This window comes from Neltuma alba, unplaced genomic scaffold, assembly GCF_004799145.2.
Source record: "Neltuma alba isolate B1F8T4 unplaced genomic scaffold, ASM479914v2 tig00013031_pilon, whole genome shotgun sequence".
In the NCBI taxonomy this organism is placed as follows: domain Eukaryota; kingdom Viridiplantae; phylum Streptophyta; class Magnoliopsida; order Fabales; family Fabaceae; genus Neltuma; species Neltuma alba.
This window is the reverse complement of record NW_021637378.1, coordinates 26,902-33,537: the sequence shown is the minus strand read 5'-3', so window position 1 is coordinate 33,537 and position 6,636 is coordinate 26,902. Positions and strand designations below refer to the sequence as shown.

Genomic DNA, 6,636 nt, shown 5'->3' with positions numbered 1-6,636 from the left:
GGAGAATAACAAAGAGAAAAGTCTCCGGTCAAAAAAAAACAAGAGAAAAGTCAAAAAGCAAGAGGAATGTACGGGTGATAGGTAGGAGAAGAAATTAAAAAAAAATGATATAAATGTTTTGTAATTTATATATTATTTATTTATTTTTTTTGAATAATACTGAAGAGCACCTTACAAGAGGTTAAAACGACAACATAAGAGGTTAGTTTATATATTTTTTTAAAGATTGAATACTATGTTTTTTAACTTAAAATATAAATATTTTTATGTGTTTTAATTAAATTATAATATATTAATTAATTTCCAATCTGACCCCGGTTTAACCCACTAACTCTTAAACCACTGTCTCGACCGGTTCAGTAACCAATCCTATTTTTAGTACCTTGCTATTTTGTTGTTTTGATGAGATTAAAATATAACGACTATCCAAATATGAAAATTTTAAAATATTTCACAAAATGGCATAATATTCTTGAATTTCAGGAGCTACCTTAGCATTAATTGTTGTTGTGAAATAACTATATTGTTCGTAGTTTTCCTTTGGTTTACCATTATTTTTAGCCCTTGAAATCTGATCTCATTTTAATTTTTGTCCCTGAAAATTGAAATTAATGATTTTGACTTCTAAAATTTGATTTTATTTTAGTCTTGATTCTTCAAATTGAATCTTATTTTGGTTTAAAATTTTAGGGATCAAAATTAAATGAGTTCAAATTTTAAAAACCAAAAATAAAATGAGGTCAAATTTTAAGAATTAAAAATAATATTAACTTTTTACTTTAAAAAATCCATGTAGTGCAGTGCTGATGGCTACTGCTGAAGATCAAAGCTCCAACTATCAATGAATAGAGATACGAGGCTGAAGAATTATTAGGAAGGAGATGACCTTTATATCAATACTATTGTGTCTATTATTTGTACCTAATATAAGAAGTAGATAACTAATTTTGAGATATTAAAAAAATTTATTGAATTGGTTATTTATTATTAATGTGTCTTGGCATAAACTATCATTTTTAATTATGTGCTGGATGACGAGAATGAACTACCAAAAGCGCGTCGTTTTGCGGGATAGTATCGCCTGCAAATTTGTCCCTGCCCCCATGATGATCGCTGTCCGTGCATTATTATTATTATATTATTCCACTCTGCTCCACGATACGATCACACAGATCACAACCCCTAATCAATTTTTAATTTAATTACCGGGCAATTAACACTCTCTAGTCTCTATATATGCTTTGATTCATTGATCCCATCTTATGCGCGCACAGAAACAAAAACCCAATCTTTTAATTTGCTTTGAGAGTGTCATCTTCATCTTACAGAACCCAGAGATCAGACAATGTCTTCCAACTCCGACACGGCCACCAAACTTCCGGTGAGACAGATACCGGGCAGCTATGGCATCCCTTTCCTGGGAGCCATTTTTGATAGGTTTGATTATTTCTATAATCAAGGCCGTGACAAGTTCTTCCAATCTCGTATCAACAAGTACAGATCCACCGTGTTTCGAACCAACATGCCTCCCGGTCCCTTCAATGCCTCCGACCCACGGGTCGTCGCCGTCCTTGACGCCGTCAGCTTCCCCATCCTCTTCGACACGTCCAAGGTTGAAAAGCGCGACGTCTTCACCGGGACCTACATGCCCTCCAAGGACTTCACCGGCGGCTACCGCGTCTGTGCCTACCTCGACCCCTCCGAGAAGAAGCATGAACAGATCAAGAGCTTCTTTTTCGCTCTTCTCGCTTCCCAGAAAGACCAGACCATCCCCCTCCTCCGGAGCTACTTGAACGAGCTCTTTCTCAAGCTAGACGATCAGGTTCATAACCACGGCCACGCTTCCCTCAACTCCATCAGCGACTCCGAGCTCTTCAACTTCGTTTTTCGTTTCTACACCGGCAAAGACCCGGCCCAGACCAGCCTCGGATCTTTCGGTTCCAAACTCTTCGAGCTCTGGGTGTTCCCTCAGGTAACAACACTCTTCATCCATTCTTTATATTTATCAAATTTTTTGACTGATTCTGAAAATATGTTGCGACGACCACAGGTTGCCCCTCTGGGATCACTGGAGCTACCGTGGTACTTCTTCCCGATCAACGTGGTGGAAGATTTCTTCCTCCATACTCTGCCGTTTCCTGGGTGGTTGCTGAGATGGGACCAGAGGAAGCTTTACAAAGCACTTTACTCTTCAGCCACGGAAGCTCTAGATTTAGCTTCGTCTTACGGGCTATCCCGAGAAGAGGCCTGCAACAACCTCCTCTTCGTTCTGGGCTTCAACACTTACGGCGGCGTCAAAATAGTGGTCCCGACGATGATGAAGTGGTTAGGGCAAGCCGGAAAGAGCCTGCACAAGAGAATCGCCGATGAAGTCAGGAGCGTCGTGAAAGAAGAAGGCGGGGTGACATTCAGTGCGCTGGAGAAAATGGAGCTGGTGAAGTCGGTGGTGTGGGAGACGATGAGGATAGAGCCGCCGGTGCCGTACCAGTACGGGAAGGCGAAGGAGGATTTGGTGATTGAGAGCCACGATGCGGCGTTTGTGGTGAAGAAAGGGGAGATGATCTTCGGGTTTCAGCCATTTGCGACGAAGGATGAGAGAGTGTTCAAGAATGCGAAGGAGTTTGTGGGAGATAGGTTCGTCGGAGAAGGCAAGAGCTTGTTGAAGTACGTGTATTGGTCGAATGGACGGGAGACGGAGGACCCGACGGCCGGAAATAAACAGTGTCCGGGAAGAATCTGGTGGAGTTGGTTCTACGGGTGTTTTTGGTGGACTTGTTTTTGAAGTTTGACACGTTTACCGTGAAGCTGGGTAAGCCGACACTGGGCCCCACAGTCACCATTACGTCCCTGGTCAGGGCCCCTGCCTCCTAACTCCATATCATATTCCGCCATCTTCTCCTCTGTAATTTTTCCATTTTCTTTTTTCCCCTCGTCCTTTTACTCTCTTGTGTGGCGCTTCACCAGATAATAAAATTGAGAATAAAGAATGTCCTTTTTTTTTTTTTGGTGTTGGCGGTCTAATATAATATAAACACTGGGATTAATGGATAAGTGCTAGGCCATATTGTTGCCATTATATAAGATTTCATCTGCTTTCAATCAAACTGATTATGACAACCATCTATTATTTTAATCCAAATAAAATGTCCGGCAGCAGTGATATGATGCACAGAGTGAATTTTATATGAATAAGGATAAGGCCAACAACTTCACTTCAACCACCCCATGGAGTTTGTCACTGTCAATTAAACTTGCCTCACCACATGGTATGGTCAGGGAGTAGGATCACAACTTATGAAGTAGACATTTTGGGGGTGGGGGTGGGGGTGGGGGTGGGGGGGGGGATCTCTCCTAAATCGTGAAATACTTTAAAGGGCAAATTAATCATTTTGTAGGTATAAAATTATGGGAAAACCATATTGAAGGTGCTTATACTTTCTCTTCATTTTTAATTTGGTACCTATGTGTTTTTTTCCCTTTAATTAAACATTTAATTATATCTTTTTAGCAACATTAGCTCTTATAACTTTGTTCTATTGATATTTTTAGTCTTTACATAAGGATTAATGATGTTAATAGAAGAAAAATAAAGATTTAGTTAAGAACAAAAAAACATATAGGTATTAAATTGAAAATTAAAAAAAAGTATAAGTACTTTCAGTATGGTTTTCCTTAAAATTATTAAAATTTCAACTTACACTTTGTCTTAAATTTTAACTAGTTATGACTCAATCCTCAGGCTTTCATCTCTTTAATAAATCTTCAGCCCAGACTGGTTATTCTTAATCTGCAGATTAAATCACCTTAAATCCCCTGAGCATACGTCTCTTAACTCTCCTCCTGTCTTTCACGTGCTGTGGTTGCCTTGAAGGTGACTCGATCAATTGCAGCAGAGGTGAAATTTCGAGGGTCAAATGATTAATTCTCGCTTTATCTAAAAAGTGAAACCAAACACGTTACTGTAGGGCCCCATGTTCATTAGGCCGGTGGCTTCGACCAGAAAAGAGAGATCATTTCCGTCCAACACGTTTTTTTTATATATATAATATAAAATAACATATAAATTAATTAAAAATAATAACAAATTTATTTACGAATAACAAATTCTGATTGTAAAATTACAAGTTTTAATTTGGGATCATAACATTTTTTAATTGAAATTAATAGAGGAGTATTTTTGTCAATTTTCTTGAATTTTAAAATTTGATTTTTTATTTTACTTCCTTCTGTCTTATTTTAAAGTTTTACGTACCTGAACTTTTAGAATTTTTCTCAATCGAATCTGGCCAACAAATCATATTTAACCAAATATTATACTAAGCTGTCCATTTTGCCAATTCAATCGGACTGTGAATACCAGTTCCGCAGTTTAATAATTGCGAACTAGTTCTTATATTAAATATTAGAAGTACTCTTCCAGTTCTAAATATAAAATTTATTTTATAATACTCTCTCTATTTCTTATTATAAGAGACGAATAATCGAATAATGTTGATAAAAAAATAGTTGAAATCAGTTAAGAATAATTAATGTGTAAAAAGTACAATTTTTTTTCTAAAAATGCCCTCATTAATAAGGAGAGATAGCATGAGAGAGAACAATTAAATTATTAAAAGAAAGAGAAGTGGGAGGGAAAGAGAGTGTGAGTTGGAGACAATAAATATGGGTAAAATAGAAAATCAACACAAAAAAGTATAGACAACTTTTAAATATCTCTTATATATAAGAACATGCTATAAGTATCAAATGTCTCTTATAATAAAAAACGGAGGGGATATAATTTACACTGTAAAATAGATTTTATATTTAGAATCAAGGAGTAATATTTTTTTTAACTACAGAAATAGTTTAGATAGGCTATACTTTATAATTTTTAACTGTAAATTTTGTTTGAAACAATTGAGTAGATGCTAATAGGCTGAATTAAGTACCAAACTAGTCATCTGACATACGAGACTGTATATCTCAGACGTGCGTTAAGCAGCCAGGGAAAAAACGGAAATATAAATTAAATGGCATGTGAGTACAAGTTAAAACTTTTTTCTAACTTTCAGTATAGTGAGAAAGAGGAACAGATTAACCACGTCGACTAACTACGTAATGATGTGATCAACATACTCCTCCAATTTTTAATATTAGATCTATTTAACTAATTTGATTAGATTAAAAAAATTAGGTAAGTTAGTTAATTATAAGAAATGTGACACGTTTTTTCTAAAATACCATAATCATCTTTCTTAATACCCCATCTTTCTCTTTTACTTAATTACGGTTGATGGAATACTTATAAGGTTAATTTAGAAAAAATTGATAAATATGAAAAATATGTCTTATATTTAGGACCAAAACCAACTCAATAATTGAGTCCTATATTAATAACCGGAAGAGTATTATTTTTATTCTTAATATTAATCATTAAATTAACACCAAAAATAGACTTTTTAAAATTTAAGACCACGTGGGTATCGTCGTAGGACACACAACTACATATTTTTATATCAGAACGCGTGTCTTGCAAGATAATGCAGGCTGAAAGTTTTTTATTGCATGGCTTTAAGTTGAATACTTTTATTCAAGGGAATCGTCTCTGGTAATGAGGCTGTCATTTTATAAATTATATACAACTAAAAATCTGGCAAATAATATGATTGTCTCTTGATTCCTTTGATTGGGATCGTTGGAAGTTTGTGATTAGAAATGCGACACAAGGAATCCCCGGAAAAATACAAATTAATTAATTAATAGTTTTGAGATTGAAAAGCTATTATTCTATATATTATATTAATTAATTTTCTTGTCATGTGATGCACCCGATTAATTAATTATTATTATCAATCAAATTATTTTTTAAATGAATTGATTATGCATATAGAACTTTGTAAAAATCCCAGATATATAATACTATATCTGATCCTTCATATAAGCACTAGTTGACTAATTTGAGAAGATTAAGAAAATAAGTTAAGTTGGTTAGTTGTAATAAATAAATATTGTATTTCCTAAAATGTCCTTATTAATTAAGTGTATTAGCTAGAACTACTATTATTAGAATGACTACTTTTAAAAAAATATTTAAATATGAGAGACAAAGTAGATTGGAATATTATATTTAGGATTAAAATAAAAGTCAAACAATATCTTATACTACCTCCGGTCCTAATTAGAAGACTCAGTTGACTAATTTGGGGAAATTAAAGAATTTAGTTAAGTTAGTTATTTGTAATGAATAGATGTTATTTTTCCTAAAATATCCTTGCTAATCAAGTTTATTATCTAGAACTACTATTATTAGAAGGACTATCTTAAAAAAGTGGATAAATATGAGAGACAAAGTGAATTGGATTCTTATATTTAGGACTAAAATAAAATTCAAATAGGGTCTTATATTAAATACTAGAAGTAGTATTAAGTAGCCGATGTAGTACCAAACTATAAAAACATCCAGAAGCTAATCAAACTATAGAAAGTAATTAAACTTTCTCTTGTATCCAATACTTCTCACACTTAGCATTAACTTTCATTCATCCCTTATTTGATATTATTGGCCCCAAAAACTTTTTTGAAGACAGAGGAGAAATCATTATCCTATATTCATTATGGTTTCCCATAATTAAGGATTAGGGACCATAATCCATA

General features: G+C 34.3%; 1 pseudogene; it reads left to right on the top strand.

The window, feature by feature from the left end:
• Window positions 1-1,265: 1,265 nt before the first annotated feature.
• LOC114733782 (allene oxide synthase 2-like) lies at window positions 1,266-3,003 on the top strand (annotated as a pseudogene).
• Window positions 3,004-6,636: the final 3,633 nt, after the last annotated feature.